The sequence below is a fragment of the Pinus tabuliformis genome, chromosome 6 (genome assembly GCF_031772625.1).
Source record: "Pinus tabuliformis cultivar Carrire ecotype Pingquan chromosome 6, CPIR1, whole genome shotgun sequence".
In the NCBI taxonomy this organism is placed as follows: domain Eukaryota; kingdom Viridiplantae; phylum Streptophyta; class Pinopsida; order Pinales; family Pinaceae; genus Pinus; species Pinus tabuliformis.
In genome coordinates, this window is record NC_142292.1 from 1,635,044,474 (window position 1) to 1,635,064,641 (window position 20,168).

Below are 20,168 nucleotides of genomic sequence, written 5' to 3' on the forward strand. Positions count from 1 at the left end.
TAGCTACTTGCCCTGGGTGCCTCAAAATAAGTTTTCACCCAGAGATCTTTTTATCTCTTTTTTTTTTTTTTTTTGATACCATTAGGCTGCCTCAATAGGTTTTCAACCCAACAGTGGGGCTCAGGTGCCTCATGGAAGTTTACACCTGAGTCTCCTTATTATTATTTTTTTTAGTGATTTGATCGGGCAGAAGCTGAGATTTTCTCCACCACCATTACTGTCTTGTTGATGTCATTAATGAATTCTTGATTTGATAAGGGCTGCTTGTAGACCCTCAATCTGTGCCCATTGACAAGTCAAGGAATAGCCTCTACATCAATGGTTCTTATCTGCACTAAACCATTATCATGACATTTCTCTATGATATAAGGCCCTAACCATCTAGTCCTTAACTTTCCTTTAAAATCTTTGTATCTGGAATCATACAACAAAGCCCAATCACCTTATTGAAATTGTTTTTCCTTTGTGTTCTTGTCATGCCAAATCTTCCTTTGAACTTGAGTCACCTCTGTGTGTAGGAGGGCTTGCATTCTAAACTCATATAACCCATTCAACTATAGCAATCTCTCTTGTCATGCACTAGTGAGATCTAGATCTAGTTGTGCTGCCATTCTGAATGTATTGTACTCAAATTAAATGGACAATAGGGCATATTTCCCATAGACCAACTCATAGGGAGTGAATCTAGTGGTGGTTTTCTAGGTGGTATTGTAGGTCCAAGTGGCCTCAACTAATTTATCTGCCCAATCTTTTCTGCTGCTGCTAATCACTTTGATGAGAATTCCCTCCAACACTCTGTTGGTCACCTCCACTTGCCCATTAGCTTGTGGGTGGTAAGGAGTGGATTTTCTATGCTTGAACTTGTGCTAGATTAACATTTTTTCAATCATGTGTGATGTAAACTGGCTGCCTTGATCAATGGCTAGTTCTCTAGGGTACCCAAACTTATAAAATACATTTTCCCTTAAGAATTCAACCACATTCTCCTTTGTTGCTGCCTTGATTTCCTTGGGTTTAGCCCACTTGGTGAAATAGTCAGTGCACACAATGATGTACTTCTTTTTCCTAGATGGAGGGTCAATAAGTCCAATGAAATCCATGCCCCACTTGTCAAATGGCTCAAAAGTCACTTGAGGTTGCATAGGAATTTCATCCCTTGGACTAGGCTTTCCCATCCTTTGGCACTGATCACACTGACTAGTATATCTTCTCACATCCTAATGAAGAGTGGGCCAATAATACCCAGCTTGTAGCACCTTGAATGTTGGCCTCTTGGTTGTAAAGTGACCTCCACATGGCCCATCATGACACGTCATAAGGATGTCAAAGACTTCCTCCTCCCTGACACATCTTCTCAGAATTTGATCCAGGCCTAGTTTGTATAGGTTGCCCCCAATCCAAGCGAATGGGGTGCTCTTCCTCACAATCTTGCTTTTCTTTTTGGAGGAAAAATTCAGTGGGAACTGTGCAAACACCAAGTAGTTTTCTATGTCAGCAAACCGTGGAGAGAGAACTAAAATGGTAAATAAGTGTTCATATGGTAACTGATCATCAACCATTTCTTCCTCCCCTGCAGGTAAAGTTAATGTGGATAAAAAATCTACAACAACATTCTCCTCACCAGGCTTATCAATAATAGTTAGATCAAAGTGTTGTAATAAAAGTAACCATCTAATAATCTAGGCATTTGCATTAGGTTTATTGATCAAGTATTTAATTGTAACATGGTCAGTTTGTAAAAATGTTTGGTAACCTATAATGTAATGCCTAAATTTGTTCAATGAATGCACAACATCTAGGAGCTCCTTTTTGGTCACTGTGTAGTTCAGTTCAGCCTTTGACAGATTCTTACTGATGAAGTAAATGGCATAAGCTAACTTGTCATCTATCTGACCTAGAGCTGCTCCTACGGCTTTGTGAGAGGCATCAGCATGTATATGGAAAGGAAGGGCCCAATTTGGGCCTCGGAGAATAGGTGCAGTGGTCAACTTTTCCTTCAGGGTGTCCAAGGCCTCTTGACAACATTTTGACCATAAAAATTCAGAGTCTTTTTCCAATAACCCAAATAAAGGAGAAGCTAACTTGCTAAAGTCTTTTATAAAACTCCAATAGTATCCATCTAAGCCTAGAAAACATCTAACATCTCTTTGTTTTTGCAGAGGTGGGACCCTTTGGATGATGGCTATTTTATTTGGGTCCACCTTCAGTCCTTTCTGGGATACTAAATGACCTAGAATAGTCCCTGCAGTCATCAAGAACACATATTTTTCGAGACTAAGTGGTAGGTTCATTTCAATGCATTTGTTCAGCACCTTACCTAAGTTGGACAAAGCCTCCTAGAAGTTACACCAATAGGGTGTAAAATAATCCATATAAATTTCTACTATATCATGGACTAACTCGGAAAAGGTACTCAAGACTGCTCTCTAGAAAGTGGCAGGGGCATTGCATAGGCCAAAAGGAAGGACCCTATAGGCGAAATTACCCCAAGGACAAGTGAAGGTGGTTTTATCCTAGTCTTCCAGGTTGATCTGGATTTGATTGTACCCATTGAACCCATCTAGGAAAGAAAAAATATTTTTCCTTGCTAAGCCATCTAGCACTTGGTTAATTAAAGGTAGATGGAAATGGTCCTTCTTTGTTTTTTTTTTAACTCTCTATAATCGACACAAATCCTTCACTTCCCACTTTTCTATGGAACCAACACTCACTGTCCGAGATAGGGTAAATGAATCCTGCATCTAGCAGCTTTTGCATTTCATCTTTGACTATATCCTTGAGAGTTGGATTCATTCTTCTTTGGGGTTGTCAGACTGGTTTGCAACCTTATTTGATATAAATGTGGTAAGTACACATCGAGTGGTGCACTCCCTTCATTTCCTTGTAACTCCAAGCAAAGGCATCCAGATGTTCCTTTAGCATGTTGCACAACTTTTCTTCTCGTTATACATAAAGAGATGGGTTGATCTTAAAAGTTCTCTTAGGGTCGAATTCTATGGTTTTGACATGGATATGGTTTGAATCAGCTAAGCATAGATCAATCTGATGGTTATTCTGGGTTTCCTTTACTACTTCCTCTAAGGACAAGGTGCTAGGAGTTGGACTTGGGAGTATGTGTTCAATCAAATCATCTTCATCCACTTGTCCTCCTCCCATGGTTGTTTCTAAGGTATAGAGTTGGGCTGAGTAGACTTTATCTTCTTCCTTCTCTTCTAGCCATAAAATTAAGTCATGTTCTAGAGATGGCTGAGCAGGAGGGTACAAGACTAACTTCTTGTACATACGCCCATTTTTTATAATCTTATTTCCAGCCCTACAGCTAATGTAGGCATCGACAGTGGCTAACCAGGGCCTCCCAAGGATGAGAAGATAACCAGTAAGATTTTCCTTAGACTGGAGACCTAGTAAGTCTGAAAAGTACTCGCAAGAGTCAATGGAGACCATCACATCCTCCACAATCCCCTCAGGGGTCATTGTGGAATAGTCTACAAGTTGCAAGACTGTTGTGGTCTTTCTCAATGAACCCTAGAGATTGAGCTTGAGCATGGTGTCCTTAGTCATTACATTAATGGTAGCCCCAAGATAAATCAAAGTGTATGGGATAATGGTGCCATTATTGTGCACATATACTACAGGGCTTCCAGGTTCTAAGTATTTTTGGCAGATTACCTGCCCCAACATTAAGTTGGATAGCTATCCATTGAGAGTAATGGTAGGGGTGTCTCTTTTTCGCCTCCCTGAATGTTTGAAGCACTTCTCCTTAATCAAGTTGTTATAAATAGGTACATCCTTTATGGCTTGGAGAATTGGAATTTTGACACATAGATTTTTCAATTCACCCAAAAGTTCATTCTCTTCTGGGGTAGGTTGGACTAGTTGAGTTAATCTCTCAGGAAAGGGTAGTGAATTTACTCTAGGCATGCTTTCCTCTCTTTCCTTCTCATTCTCCTTAGGTAGAGGTGGAGGTTGGTTGTTTGGAAGTACTCTCCCAGATCTCAGGTTGATTTCCTGAATCTCCATAGCATAAGCAGGATAGGATGTCTCTCCATTGTACACTTGTTGTGCCCACCTATTGTTCAGGTTCGGATTTTGCTGGGCAGGCATCTAAGGTTGTTTAGGTGGAGCAGGGTGTAAAAGATTTGGTTGAGTAGGTGGTGAAGGCAATAAATTTGGAGCATTATTGTATGGGGGCCTTCACCCCTGGGGCGGTGCATTCCACTGAGGCTGTGGTGGAGTATATGGATGAAATGATTGGCTGGTCGGCTCGGAATGGTGCCGAGCTGCAAAATACCATGGAGGAGGTGTAGACTAGGAGGGATGAGTAGGGGGGCCCCAAGAGGTAATGGATGTCATCTAGTTAGGGTTATAATATGCATGGGATGACCCTTGCATGCCCTGCTAGTATGGACAAGGTCCATGAGGTCTCCTTTGATTTATGTAGCAGAGCTATTCAGTCACCCCTTCATTTCCCTGATACACGACTTTTAGTCCAGGTAGAGAAGGGAACTTGTCTGTGGTGTGGTTTTCTTCACAAACCAAGCAGAATTCAAACAAATTCAATGGCCATTAACTCCTAAGGTGCCTCCATGTGCATCTAGGGCAGAAAATGGCTAAGGATCTCTCTGCTTCCTCCTACTTTCTCTTGATGTGCATAGTGTCCATCTGTAGGGCAAGGGTTTTGTTGAAAATGGCAACACTAAAAATAGAATTGTTATAAATAGCATTTCAGGATATACTCCAACTCTGTTGGAAATAGAAAAAAATAGAAATGCTAAAAATAGCATTTCAGGATATATTCCATTTTTAATTAGTCCCTGAATTAAAATTGATAATTAAAATTCGAATTTAGTCTTAGTAGCTGTTTGAAAAATAATTAATTAATTCATATTGAGTTAATTAGTTGTAGGAAATCAAACATGAAGTCTATGTGCAGACATGCAACAATTTCTCCATTGATTGAGGAAGTTATCCCCTGATTAAGGAGATTAGGATGAGTTGTAATTAGTTAGCTCAATTAACTGAGTTAAGTCTAGTTAAATTAGTTCCAAACAGTTGGAGGAACTAATTGTGAGTTCAGACAGTTAATGCATGCAAGCATGCAACTAGTGTTCTCTAGATAACTGAATATTCTCTCATAAATAACTCATGCATGTCAGTTCAGTTAGAGACCCAGTTGAGATCAAAGGAAAGGACAGTGTACTATCAATTGGAGGAATTTTCCTATAAAGGAAACTCATCAATGCAGAAGGAATTATCTCCTTCAGGATTGCGCAGTTACTACTGAGACAAGTGAGCAGTGTGAGGTGGGAATTCACACTTGTGGAAGCACTGGACCCCAGGAAAAACTTCCCAAGGAAATAGGAGGCTTGGGGGGAAGAGGAGAAGGTTTGTGAGAAGCCTTTGACTGTTTATGAGCAGCAGAGGGATTGCAGAGAGATCAAGATAGCTTGTGAGTTGATTCTTTTTGTAATCTGAACTATTTTCCACTTGTATGATATTACAGAGATTGGGATTTTACACTGAGGCTTTCCCCTGGATAATTCTTATGTGTTCATGTGTGATTTCTTTCTCATTCTCAGTTATATGTGTTCTTATTGATCTTGGTCATATTCGATCAAGCTTCTGCAAAGTTTGTTGTAGAAGTAGATCTTGTATTTTGCTTTAGTATATTGCACAATCTGTTGATCTACAGTGGGAATTTCTACATGGTATCAGAGCAAAGGTGATCAAGGAGAGAACAGTTTACAATAAGGTAGAAGTTTGAAGTTTGTGGTTCTTGAATATTGAAATCGAGTTCTTATCACATTTCATTTTCACCAATGGCGTTCAACGGTTTAAGACTCGAATATGCTCTTGATGGCAGTTCGAATTATATAGCCTAGAAGGATTGCATGGAAGCAATATTAGAGGATAACGGTCTAAAGGACTTCATTGACCAAGAAGTCCCCAAGCTGACTGATGCTACTGAATTGGCGGAATGGAAGAAATGTGTGGCTAGAGAAAGGAGAATCCTTCAGGAGGGAGTTCAAGATCACATAGTCTCGAGTCTCCATGGGAAGGAGACTCCATTTTTGATGTGGAAAACATTGAAAGATCTATATCAGAATAGTAGTGACCAGAGGAAGCTATCGCTGAAATACAAGCTTCGGAAAATCAAGTGTGAAAAGGGTGACACGATCTCTACATATCTGAACAATCTCACCACCTATAGGGATGAGCTTGGAAGCATAGGGATCACGACAGCCGATGATGACATGGTGAGTCTTGCACTCCTCGGTCTTCCTAAGAGCTGGCATAGCTACCAAGACTTGGTTAATGGAAGAGAAAAACTGCCAGATTGGGAATGAATTTGGTCGGATTTGATGTAGGAGGAAATAAGAAGAAGCACCAGAGATGGATCCTCATCGAAGCAAGATGATGAGGAAAATATAGCCTTAGCGAGTAAGGCAAGGAAGGGGAAAGGGAAGGTGTCCCAATCCAAATCCAGTTCTTCCCATGGTTGGAAGAAGTTTGACAAATCAAAAGTGCTTTCATTGTCATGAAGTGGGCCATTATGCTATGAATTGTCCACACAAGAAATCCAAGAAGGGTTCCTCTAAGGGATGGGATGGTGAAGCACTGGCCTCACAGTTTGAGTTGGATTTAACCCTCTTCGCATGCATGGTTTCATCCATGGTAGGATGTGGTTGGTTTCTTGACAATAGAGCTTCTTTCCACATGACCGATGACAAGATTTTTTTCAGTACCTTGGAGGAGAAATATCTCTAGATACTCATAGCGATGAGTAATGATGAAAAGTATAGTGTCTCAGGTGTAGGCATGATTTTTTTTTCAGAGGGAGCATGGAGCTCGCATTACCTTGACTGATGCCAGATATGTACCAGGACTGAAGAGAAATTTGGTGTCGATCGCAATGTTGGAAGACAAAGGCTATGATGTAGTCTTCATTAAGGGAAAGGTTTTCCTTCGACACATCACCACGAGACAAGTGAAGCAAATCAGTTAATGTGTCAAGAACCTATATGCTCTTGAGGTTCAAGATGCATGCAAAGCCTTGAGGAGCAAGGAAACTAATGGAAACTTGGTGGTTGAGAGACAGAGTACATTACCTCTCATCATGCAGCGCCAGAAGAAGTCTCAGACAATTGTGGAGGAGCCACAATTGGTGAAGCAGCTTCAGGAGTTTTTGGAGCAACTGCAACTAGAGACGCTGAGAGGAGATTGAGTAGAGACATCTACTCATCCAGAGACCTCTAAGAGGGGGAAATTTCGAGCCAAGTGGATAGAGGGATCACATGCATCCATACCTCCAGGTTGGAGGTGGGTGATGTGGAGTGACAGTCCCAAGAAGGCTGGAATGGGGGCCGGATCATTGAGGTACCCAACGTCTTTGATTATACCTTGCTACGAGAGCCCCAAAGAGGAGTAGCAGGACTGGCTGAGTGGGTAGAGACGGATGTGGATGGAGTGGCAAAGAGAGCTACAGTGTAGGAGTCCCAAGACTGTGCATATCTAGCAAGCTGCAGAAATGCGAGAGGCACAAGAGTGTTGCACCAATGCAGGATGGCATAGAGAGGTGTGTAATAGTGTGAGATGCACGGAGTGTTGCAGTAGCTTAGAGGTTAGAGAGGGAGCACTTGTCAGTGGCGGCGGGAGCTTTAGCATTAGAGGGTGTTTATAGCCCAATAGGGAGGTCAGTTGGGAGATCAGTTACTTACTTCTCAGTAACTGAGTTGCAATGTAGCAGTGGTTAGCAAGATGCAACATGATGAGAGGAGGTGCAGTGCGGATGCAGTGCTGGGAGATAGGACCAGCAGCAGCATAGATGCAGTAGGAGGAATGAATGTGATTGATGCAGTGAAAGATTAAAGTGATAGAGGCTAGAGTAGTCAAATACTAAAGAGCACAGAGGTGCAGAGTTTTCAATCGATAGGGGCAATATCAATGAGAGACTTTGATGACAGAGGCATCATTCTGATTCAGGTTGGATATCTTTTGTTTCTGGAGTTGCTGGAGCAACAACACTTGAGAGAAGTGTTGCATGCAGAACATTCCAAAGGTTCAGGATCGGGTTCGAGTTGAATGCCTTTCTTGTTGAGAGGGAGTGTTGAAAATAACAACAAGAAATGCTAAAAATAGAAATTCTAAAAATAGCATTGCTATAAATAGCATTTCAAGATATACTCCAACACTGTTGGAAATAGAAAAAAAATAGAAATGCTAAAAATACCATTGCTATAAATATCATTTCAAGATATATTCCAATTTTAATTAGTCCCTCAATTAAAATTTGAATTTAGTCTTAGCAGCTGTTTGAAAAATAATTAATTAATTCATCTTGAGTTAATTAGTTGTAGGAAATCAAACATGAAGTCTATGTGAAGACACGCAACAGTTTCTCCATTGATTGAGGAAGTTATCCCTTGATTAAGGAGATCAGGATGAGTTGTACTTTGAGTTGTAATTAGTTAGCTCAGTTAACTAAGTTAAGTCCAGATAAATTAGTTCCAAACACTTGGAGGAACTAATTGTGAGTTCAGTCAGTTAATGCATGCATGCATGCAACTAGTGTTCTCCAGATAACTGAATATTCTCTCATAAATAACTCATGCATGTCAGTTCAATCAAAGACCTAGTTGAGATCAAAGGAAGGGACAATGTACTATCAGTTGGAGGAATTTTCCTATAAAGGAAACTCATCCATGCAGAAGGAATTATCTCCTTCAGGATTGCACAGTTACTACTGAGCCAAGTGAGCAGTGTGAGGCGGGAATTCACACTTGTGGAAGCACTGGACCCTAGGAAAAACTGTGCAAGGAAATAGGAGGCTTGGAGGGTAGAGGAGAAGGTTTGTGAGAAGCCTTTGAATGTTTATGAGTAGCAGAGGGATTGCAGAGAGAGCAGGATAGCTTGTGAGCTGATTCTTTTTGTAATCTGGACTATTTTCCACTTGTATGATATTACAGAGATTGGGGTTTTAGGCTGAGGCTTTCCCCAGGATTATTCTTCTGTGTTCATGTGTGATTTCTTTCTCATTCTTAGTTATATGTGTTCTTATTTATCTTGCTCATATTCGATTAAGCTTCTGCAAAGTTTGTTGTAGAAGTAGATCTTGTATTTTTCTTTAGTATATTGCATAATCTGTTGATCTACAGTGGGAATTTCTATAGGTTTGCAGCACTTCACTCTTGAAATATTCTAGCATATTTCCAATTTCACCTTTGATGGATGTATTGGAAGAGGATGGAATGGCCATTGGTTGACTACCCCTATGCTTTTTCCTAGCTTCCCTAGAATGGTTCCTAAAGATAGTCTTGATATCTTCATAGGGTAGTTGGTAGATGTCCCCTCCTGCTAGCAGGTTTAGGGTATCCAAAAGATCTTCCCTTACCCCTCTAAGCAGGACTAGCTTCAGTGACTCAGGATCAAGTGTGCACCTGGCCCTTTTGTAGCTAAGCTGGAATCTTTCTTCATAATCCTCTAGGGATTCATCATGCCCTAAGGTCATCCTAAAAGTTTCCTCTTTAGTGTCTTTGGACCTACAGTAATCTCGATACTTGTAGTTGCAGGCTTGCTACATTTGAGCCCAGGTTGTGATGTTATCCCTAGGTAAACCCATGAACCAACGCAAAGCTGCATCCTTGAGAGTGGATGGGAATAGTTTCAACTTCTGTTCATCATTGGTGTAATCATAGTTTCTGCATATGACAACAAACTCAAACAAGAAAGTGTCTGAATATTCTGAGGTCAGGCCATGGAAATGTGGAAGAGCAGAGGGGCTTATGTTTCTCATCTTGGTATCCCCATTAGTTTCTCTGATGGGAAAGGAACCCTCAATTCTTTCTCTATCTCCTCTGTCATTTTTGCTTTCAGCCATTAGGTCAGTTGGAATGGGTTCTCCTTCTTCTTCTCCCCCTGTGGGCTCTTCAAATATCTTTGGTTGTTCACCTAAGGGGTCCTCCAATTTACAGCCACTGAAGAAGAGAGAAGGTTGGCTTTTTGAAGCGGTGGGGGTATTTGGTAGAATATTTCCTAAGTTATCCCTATTCCTATGAGGCATGAAAGAAGTGTTTGTTTTTCAAGCTTTAAGAATACTTGCAGAATTGAAATCACAAACTGAATGGAAACTAATTGACTGAATGAAAACTAACTACTTGAATGAAATCTCACTTGCAGAATGGAAAAGAAAGAAAACTAAATTACTTTTGCAGAAATGAATCTAATCGCAGAATGCCAGAGATAAGAAATGGAAGAAAGAAAGCAGAAATCATATATTACTCAGACACCTTCCCAGCAACGATGCCAAAAAGTGATGAGCACCAGTATTGCAACAAGAATGCTACAACTCCTTGGGCTACTAAATTTACTTTATCAACCTGGGGTTTGTACAAACTTGGAGGTGATAGTGCTATATACACAAGTAAATTGATGGGTCCTCTCTTTGTCACTGCTAAGCTGGCAATAGACCACTAAGGTTTTTCAAACAAGACTTCTATTGATTCAGAAGAAGCTTGATAACCAATGAGGAAAAGGGAAATCTACACTAAGAGAAATCTTGTCTACTGCAGTAAGGAAAAGACTGAAAATAAAAAGCTTAAACACACCATTCATCTAATATAACTACTAAGAGGCTTTGCTTCATGAGAATACTAAGTTATCATATGTGCAATCCTACTGTCCTAGGAATGCAATTTGAAACATCAAACATTCTATTGTTTTGCATGTAAATGAACAAAATGACTTCTTTTCCTTTCTGTTTTTTTTTGTGTGAAAGTGTGAATGCTAACTTCTTTTTGTGATGTGGCAGTTGGATTAGGGATGATGGTGGATGGTCAGATGGATTGGGATGCAAGTAGGGTTCCTTTTCTAGCTTCCTAGGTGCTTTTTCCATAATTCGGCCTCAAAATAGGCCACTACAGGTCAACTTATAGGATGTCCTAATGATTCCTACTAGATGTCCTAATGCTCCTACAAGATCCCCTGTATTCCTAGAGGATACAGCTGAGAGCAAGAGGAGGGATTTGGAAGGAGATGTAAGGCTTAGGTAAGGTGAATGGTGGGTTTTCCTGTAGGGTCTTGTAGGTGCTCATGCACTGGAAAAACTGCTCACTATCTTTCCTGTAGACTGCTTCAAGGGCTGAGAGAAACTTTGCTTTGGTGTAGCCTCAAGATTGCGAATGCCTCCTATGCATGGGAATCAACGTTTTATTTCCTCATATTGGTGATTTGAGTGGGATGGTGTGCTGGCAACCGAAGTACGAGTATCCATTTTTGGACCGTTGGTCCCACTACCACATCATCATTCTCGTTACCTCGTAATCAACTCCCACTTCAGGCATCCGTAACTTAGCCAATTTTGACCTCATCTCTTCTTTCTCTTGACTTGACTGCTGCCACGTATGTAATGAACTAACTTTATTCTCCTCATTGACTAACTGAAGGTGGCCAAGTTAACTCGCCACCTTTTGCTTATAAAACCAACTCTTTCAAAAATCTACATGTTTGATTATATTATGCTAATGAGAGAGTGGAAGCAAGATACATACCTATGGTAAGATGCCTTGATGCTGCTTGTTGGAGAGTGAAGTCCTTGTTGTGTATTGGCTACATGTGTTTTTCTTTTTTTTTATTGTCCTCCTTTGATGTTTTTCCTTGATGTGCAGGTATTGGATGGTGATGCTGATGATCCTGCTGCTACTGCTAAGCTCTGGAGGAGCTTCTTTGACCTCTGGATCTCCATGTTGAAGCTGACTGCAACCTGTGATTTTTTGTTTTATGGGATAGGCTGCTACAAGATTTCCTACAGGATGCCCTGTAGCTGCCTCTCCCTCAAATTTTTTAATCAATCCTTCACTTCTGGAGCATGAGGATGGTTGCCATGGGTAGAGAAGGGGTCTAGGGATTGGTGAATGGGAGGTATAGCTTTCAGGTGTTGTCTCCTTGTTCTCTGGCTTTATCCTCTTTTATTATTTATTTATATATTTTTATTTTATTTTATATATATATATATATATATATATATATATATATATATATATATATATATATATATATCTTATTTTATTTTTTTTATTTATTTGTTTATTTATTTATTTATTTATTTTTATTTTTATTTTTTATTTTTTTATTTTTATTTTTTATTTTTTATTTTTTATTTTTTTATTTTTTTTCTGAAAACTATAATAGTTTTTTTTTTTTTTTTTAAACTAACTTTATTAGATGAATGCATGGGTGATCATGGTGGAGAGAGACATGGTGATGAGATGTTGAAGTAGACACTCATTTTTTTGACATAAGTCGGTCATCCCCTTGCTCTAGGGTTACTTTCCTGGGGATTCCCAAGCAATTGTAATTCCTACAGGATCATCGTGTAAGTTTTCAGGGAATCCTATAGGTTTACAGTGATTCCTGTAGAAAACACAAAACCTTTGCAAATCGAACTAGATGAGTTCAAAAATGGAGGGAATGATGGAATGATGAAGGATATGGAATGGAGGATTGAAAAAATGAACTATATAGGTCCTTTTGATCCGCTCTTATTGCTCTGATCCAACTCCTGCTGACCTGCAAACAAAATTTTGAAAGTTTTTTTTCTCTTTTTTTTTTCATTTCTTTTTTTTTTTTTTCCTTTTTTTTTCTTTTGAAAACAACTAGTTTGCCTCCAAGAGGTTTTCATCCAAGCTGCTTGCCCTGGGTGCCTCAAAAGAGGTTTTCACTCAGAGATCTTTTTATTTGTTTTTTCTTGTTTTGACACCATTGGGCCGCCTCAAGAGGTTTTCAACCCAACAGTGGGACTTAGGTGCCTCATGGAAGTTTTCACCTAAGTCTCCTTATTTTTTATTTTATTTTTTTTAGTGATTTGATGGGGTAGAAGCTGAGCTTTTCTCAACCACCATTAATGTCTTGCTGATATCATTAATGAATTCTTGCTTTGACAAGGGCTTCTTATAGACTCTCAATCTGTGCCCATTGAAAAGTAAAGGAATAGCCTCTGCGTCAATGGTTCTTATCTACACTGAACCATTATCATGACTTTTCTCTATGATATAAGGCCCTAACCATCTATTCCTTAACTTGCCTTTAAAATCTTTGTATCTGGAATCATACAACAAAGAACAATCACCTTCTTGAAATTGTTTGTCCTCTGTGTTCTTATCATGCCAGATCTTCCTTTGAACTTGAGTCACCTCTGTGTGTAAGAGGGCCTACATTCTAGACTCATCTAACCCATTCAACTGTAGCAATATCTTCTGTTGTGCACTGGGGAGAGCTAGATCTAGTTGTGCTACCATTCTCAATGTATTATACTCAAATTCAATGGACAACAAGGCCTTTTTCCCATAGACAAACTCATAGGGAGTGTATCCAGTGGTGGTCTTCCAGGTGGTATTGTAGGCCCAAGTGGCCTCAACTAATCTATCTTCCCAATCTTTTCTGCTGCTACTAATCACTTTGGTCATAATTACCTCTAGCACTCTGTTGGTCACCTCCACTTGCCCATTAGCTTGTAGATGGTAAGGAGTGGATTTTCTATGCTTGATCTTGTGCTGGCTTAACAAATTTTCAATCACGTACGATGTAAACTAGCTACCTCGTTCAGTGACCAGTTCTCTAGGGTACCCAAACTTATAAAATACATTTTCCCTTAATACCTCAACCACTTTCTCCTCTATTGCTACCTTGATCTCCTTGGTTTCAGCCCACTCGGTCAAATAGTAAGTGCATACAATGATGTACTACTTTTTCTTGGATGGAGGGTCAATAAGTCCAATGAAATCCATGCCCCACTTATCAAATGGCTCGAAATTCACTTGAGGTTTCCTAGGCATTTCATCCCTTGGAGTAGACTTTCACATCCTTTGGCATTGATCACACTGACTAGTATATCCTTTCACATCCTGATGAAGAGTGGGCCAATAATACCCAGCTTGTAGCACCTTGAATGTTGTCCTCTTGGCTGCAAAGTGACATCCACAAGGCCCATCATGATAGGTCAGAAGGATGTCAAAGACTTCCTCTTCCCTGACACACCCTTTCATACTTTGATCCGGGCCTAGTTTGTAGAGGTTGCCCCCAATCCTCACCATCTTCCTCTTCTATTTGGAGGACAAATTCAGTGGGAACTTTGCAAACACCAAGGTAGTTTGCTATGTCAGCAAAACATGGAGAGAGAACTGAAATGGTGAATAAGTGTTCATCCGATAACTGATCATCAACCATTTCTTCCTCCCTTGTAGGCAAAGTTAATATGGATAAAAAATATGCAACAACATTCTCCTTACCAGGCTTATCAATAATAGTTAGATCAAACTATTGTAATAAAAGTAACCATCTAATAATCTGGGCATTCACATCAGGTTTATTCATCAAGTATTTAATTGCAACATGGTCAGTATGTACAAATGTTTGGTAACCTGTAATGTAATGCCTAAATTTGTTCAATGAATGCACAACAGTTAGGAGCTCCTTTTCAATCACTGTATAGTTCAGTTTGAACTTTGATAGATTCTTACTGATGAAGTAAATGGCATAAGGTAACTTGTCATCTATCTGGCCTAGAGCTGCTCCTATGGATTTGTGAGAGGCATCAACATGTATATGGAAAGGAAGGGCCCAATTTGGGCCTCGGAGAATAGGTGTAGTGGTCAACTTTTCCTTCAGGGTGTCCAAGGCCTCTTGACAACTTTTTGACCATAAAAGTCAGAGTCTTTGGCCAATAACCCAAATAAAGGAGAAGCTAACTTGCTAAAGTCTTTTATAAACCTCTGGTAGTATCCATCTAAACCTAGAAAAATTATGACATCTCTCTATTTTTGCGGAGCTGGGACCCTTTGGATGATGGCTATTTTATTTGGGTCCACCTTCAGTCCTTTATGGGATATTGAATGACCTAGAATAGTCCCTGCAATCATCAAGAAATCAGATTTTTTGAGACTAAGGGACAGGTTCATTTCAATGCATTTGTTCAACACCTTACCTAAGTTGGACAGAGCCTCCTGGAAATGACACCCGTAGGGTGTAAAATCATCCATATAAATTTCTACTGTATCATGGACTAACTCGGGAAAGGTAATCAAGACTGCTCTCTAGAAAGTGGTTGGGGCATTGCATAGGCCAAAAGGAAGGAACCTATAGGCAAAATTACCCCAAGGACAAGTGAAGGTGGTTTTATCCTAGTCTTCTGAGCTGATCTAGATTTGATTGTACCCACTGAACCCATCTAGGAAAGAAAAAAACTTTTTCCCTGCAAGGCCATCTAGCACTTTGTCAATGAAAGGTAGAGGGAAAAGGTCCTTCTTTGTTTACTCTCTATAATTGACACAGATCCTTCACTTCCCATTTTTCTTTGGAACCAACACCAAAGGAGAGACCCACTAACTATCGAAGATAGGGTAAATGAATCCTACATCTAGGAGCTTTTGCATTTCAACTTTGACTATATCCTTGAGAGCTGGATTCATTCTCCTTTGGGGTTTTCAGGCTGGTTTGCAACCTTCTTTGATATAAATGTGGTGAGTACACATCGAGGGGTGAACTCCCTTCATTTCCTTGTAACTCCAAGCAAAGGTATCCAGAGGTTCCTTTAGCATGTTGCACAGCTTTTCTTCTTGGTATACATAAAGAGATGGGTTGATTTTTAAAGTTCTCTTAGGGCCGAATTCTATGGTTTTAACATGAGTAGGGTTTGAATCAGCTAAGAATAGATTAATATGATGTTTATTCTAGGTTTCATTTACTACTTCCTCTAAGGACAAGGTGCTGGGAGTTGGACTTTGGAGTATGTGTTCAATCAAATCATCTTCATCCACTTGTCCTCCTCCCATGGTTGTTTCTAAGGTATAGGGTTGGCCTTAGTGGACTTCATCTTCTTCCTCCTCTTCCAACCATAAAGGTAAGTCATGTTATAGAGATGGCTGAGCAAGAGGGTACATGACTAACTTCTTGGACATATGCCCATGTTTTATAGTGATATTTCCAGCCCTGCAGCTGATGTAGGCATCGACAGTGGCTAACAAGGGCCTCCCAAGGATGAGAGGATAACCATTAAGATTTGCCTTACGCTGGAGAACTAGGAAGTCTATAGGGTAATCCCAAGAGTCAATGGAGACAATCACATCCTCAACAATCCCCTCAATAGTCATTGTGGAATGGTCTGCAAGTTGCAAGACTATTGTGATCTTTCTCAGTGAACTGTGGAGATTGAGCTTGAGCATGATGTCCTTAGTCATTACAATAATGGCAAGATAAATCAAAGTGTATGGGACAATGGTGCCATTATTGTGCACATCTACTATAGGGCTTCTAGGGTCGAAGTATTTTGGGCAGATTACCTGCCCCAGCATTAAGTCGAATAGTTGTCCAATGACACTAATGGTAGGGGTGTCTCTTTTTCGCCTCCCTGAATGTTTGAAGCACTTCTCCTTAATCAAGTTGTTATGAATAGGTACATCCTTTATGGCTTGGAGAAGTGGAATTTTGACACATATATTTTTCAATTCACTCAGAAGTTCATTCTCTTCTAGGGTAGGCTGGACTGGTTGAGTTAATCTCTCAGGAAAGGGTGGTGGATTTATTCTAGGCATGATTTCCTCTCTTTCCTCCTCACTATCCTTAGGTAGAGGTGGATGTTGGTTGTCTGGGAGTACTCCCCTAGATCTCAAGTTGATTTCCTCAATCTCCACAACATAAGCAGGATAGGATGTCTCTCCAATGTACACTTGTTGTGCCTGCTTGTTGTTCAAGTTCAAGTTTACCTGGGCAGACATCTTAGGTTGTTTAGGTGGAGTAGGGTGTAAAAGTTGTGGTTGAGTAGGCGGTGAAGGCAATAAATTTGGAGCATTGTTGTATGGGGGCCTCCCCTAATGGGGCAGTGCATTCCATTGAGCCTATGGGAGAGCATATGGATGAAATGACTGGCTGGCCGGCTGGGAATGATACTGAGCTGCAAAAGACCAAGGAGGAGGTGTAGACCAGGAAGGATGAGTAGGGGGCCCCCAAGAGGGAATGGATGTGGTCTAGTTAGGGTTATATTATGCATGGGATGACCCTTGCATGCCCTCCTAGTATGGCCAAGGCCCATGAGGTCTCCTTTGATTTATGTAGTAGAGTTATTCAATCACCCCTTCATTTCCATGATGCACAACTTTTAGTCCTAATAGAGAAGGGCACTTTTTCGTGGAGTGGTTTTCTTCACAAACTGAGGAGACTTCAATAAAATTCAGTGGGCATTAATTCCTAGGGTGCCTCCTTGTGCATTTAGTGCAGAAAATGGTTAAGGATCTTTCTACTTCCTCCTACTTTCTCTTGATGTGCATAGTGTCCATCTGTAGGGCAAGGGTTTGCAACATTTCACTCTTGAAATCCTCTAGCATATTTCCAATTTCAACTTTGATGGATGTATTGGAAGAAGATGGAATCGCCATTGGTTGACTACCACTACCCTTTTTCCTAGCTGCCCTTGAATGGTTCCTAAAGGTAGTCTTGATATCTTCATTAGGTAGATGGTATATGTCCCCTCCTGCTAGCAGGTTTAGGGTATCCAAAAGATCTTCCCTTACCCCTCTAAGCAGGACTAGCTTCAGTGACTCAATATCAAAAGTGCACCTGGCCCTTTTGTAGCTAAGATGGAATATGTCTTCATAATCCTCTAGGGATTCATCATGCCTTAAGTTCATCCTAAAAATTTCCTCTTTAGTGTCTTTGGACCTACAACAGTCTCGATACTTGTAGTTTCAGGCTTGCTGCATCTGAGCCCAAGTTGTGATTCTATCCCCAGGTAAACCCATGAACCAATGCAAAGCTACATGCTTGAGAGTGGATGTGAATAGTTTCAACTTTTTCTCATCGTTGGTGTAATCATAATTTCTGCATATGACAACAAACTCAAACAAGAAATTGTTCGGATATTCTGAGGTCTGGCCATGGAAATGTGGAAGAGTGGAGGGGCTTATGTTTCTCATCTTGGTATCCCCATTATTTTCTCTAATGGGGAAGGCACCCTCAATTCTTTCTCTATCTCCTCTGTCATTTCTGTTTTCAACCATTAGGTTAGTTGGAATGGGTTATCCTTCTTCTTCTCCCCCCGCGGGCTCTTCAAATATCTCTGGTTGTTCACCTCAGGGGTCCTCCAATTTACAGCCACTGAAGAAGAGAGAAGGTTGGTTGTTTGAAGCAGTGGGGGTATTTGGTAGAAATTTTCCTAAGTTATCCCAATTCCTACGAGGCATGAAAGAAATGTTTTTTTTTTTCAAGCTTTGAGAATAATTGCATAATTGAAATCACAAACTAAATGGAAACTAACTGACTGAATGAAAACTAACTTCTTGAATAAAATCTCACTTGTAGAATGGAAAAGAAAGCAAACTAAATTACTTTCGCAAAAATGAAGCTAATAGTAGAATTCCAGAGATAAGAAATGGAAGAAAGAAAGTAGAAATCACATATTACTCAGACACCTCCCTAGCAACGATGCCAAAAAGTGATGAGCACCAGTATTGCAACAAGAATGACGCAACTCCTTGGGCTACCAACTTTACTTTATCAACCTGGGGTTCGTACAAACTTGGAGGTGACAGTGTTGTATACACAAGTAAATTGATGGGTCCTCTCTTTGTCACTGCTAAGCTGGTGATAGACCACTAAGGTTTTTCAGACAATACTTCTATTGATTCAGAAGAAGCTCGATAACCAATGAGGAAAAGGGAAATATACACTAAGAGAAATCTTGTCTACTGCAGTAAGGAAAAGACTGAAAATAAAATGCTTAAACACACCATTCATCTAATATAACTACTAAGAGGCTTTGCTTCATGAGAATACTAAGTTATCATATGTGCAATCCTACTGTCCTAGGCATGCAATTTGAAACATAAAACATTCTACTTTTGTGCATGTGAATGAACAAAATGACTTCTTTTCCTTTTTGTTTTTTTTTGTGCGAAAGTGTGAATGCTAACTTTTGTTGGTGATGTGGCAGCTGGATCAAGGATGATGGTGGATGGTCAGATGGCTTGGGAGGAAATTAGGGGTCCTTTTCTAGCTTCCTTGGTGCTTTTTTCACAATTCAGCCTCAAAATAGGCCACTACAGGTCAACCTACAGGATGTCCTAATGCATCCTACAGGATGTCCTAATGCTCCTACAAGATCCCCTGTATTCCTACAAGATACAACCGAGAGCAAGAGGAGGGATTTGGAAGGTGATATAAGGCTTAAGTAAGGTGAATGGTGGGTGAAATGAAGCAAGGGAGTGCCTAGGACTCCTTCAGAAAGCAAAAACAAAGTTGTGAGATGGTTGGATTTGCTCAACAAGCTTGAAGAAGTATTCTTGTGGGATGATGAATTTAGTGAGGGATCTAGTGAAAGAAAGTGATAACTATGGATGGATGAGGTTAGGAAGGGTTTGTTGATCATGAAATCTCTCTGCACTACTGAAACTCCTGCACTGCATCAATTATTCATATTTATCCATAAATCATGTAAACAAGAAGCTTTTCAATTAATTAAGGAAAACAGAATTTCATGAGCTAGTTTCCTATTTCATGTAAGGGAAAACTTGCAGAATAATATGAAAACTTAATGCGATCTAATGTAAGACCGAAGATAACAGAAATGATAGTTAAATCCTATTCTTGAAAACTAGTAAAATGCTGACCTAAGTAACAGAAAACCCTAAATTCCATGAGAAAACATAATTCTGTCTTTTTGGGTTGCATAGGAGTTCTTTCCTCAACCCATGGTCCCTAAAGGGAGGAGTGAGGCCAAATCCACCTACTAACACCTTTTTGATATTCCTTTATATTCCTAAGCTAATGCTGAAGCAATGCATAAATGAAAGCAAACTAATCAAATCCACAACTACTTGTAATGAAATAATGCTAAAGACAATTTAACCATTAATCTATGAAATCAACTAAGCATACAAATACAAGAAGAGGAGCCTTTACTGCTAGGGTTGGGCCCTAACCCAAGAGCTTTAGCCCTCTAAGTCAACTCAGTGCTGGATCAAGGGAATGCTCATTCTCATTATGAAACAGAAAATTTCATAACAATGTCTTCCACAAGTCTTGTACTCGAAAATGCCTAGTGTTTTTACATCCAAATTCGAATCCTAATGAGGCTCTATGCCTCCTTATTTATACAACTGAAGTCTCCAACAAATTCCTTAAAT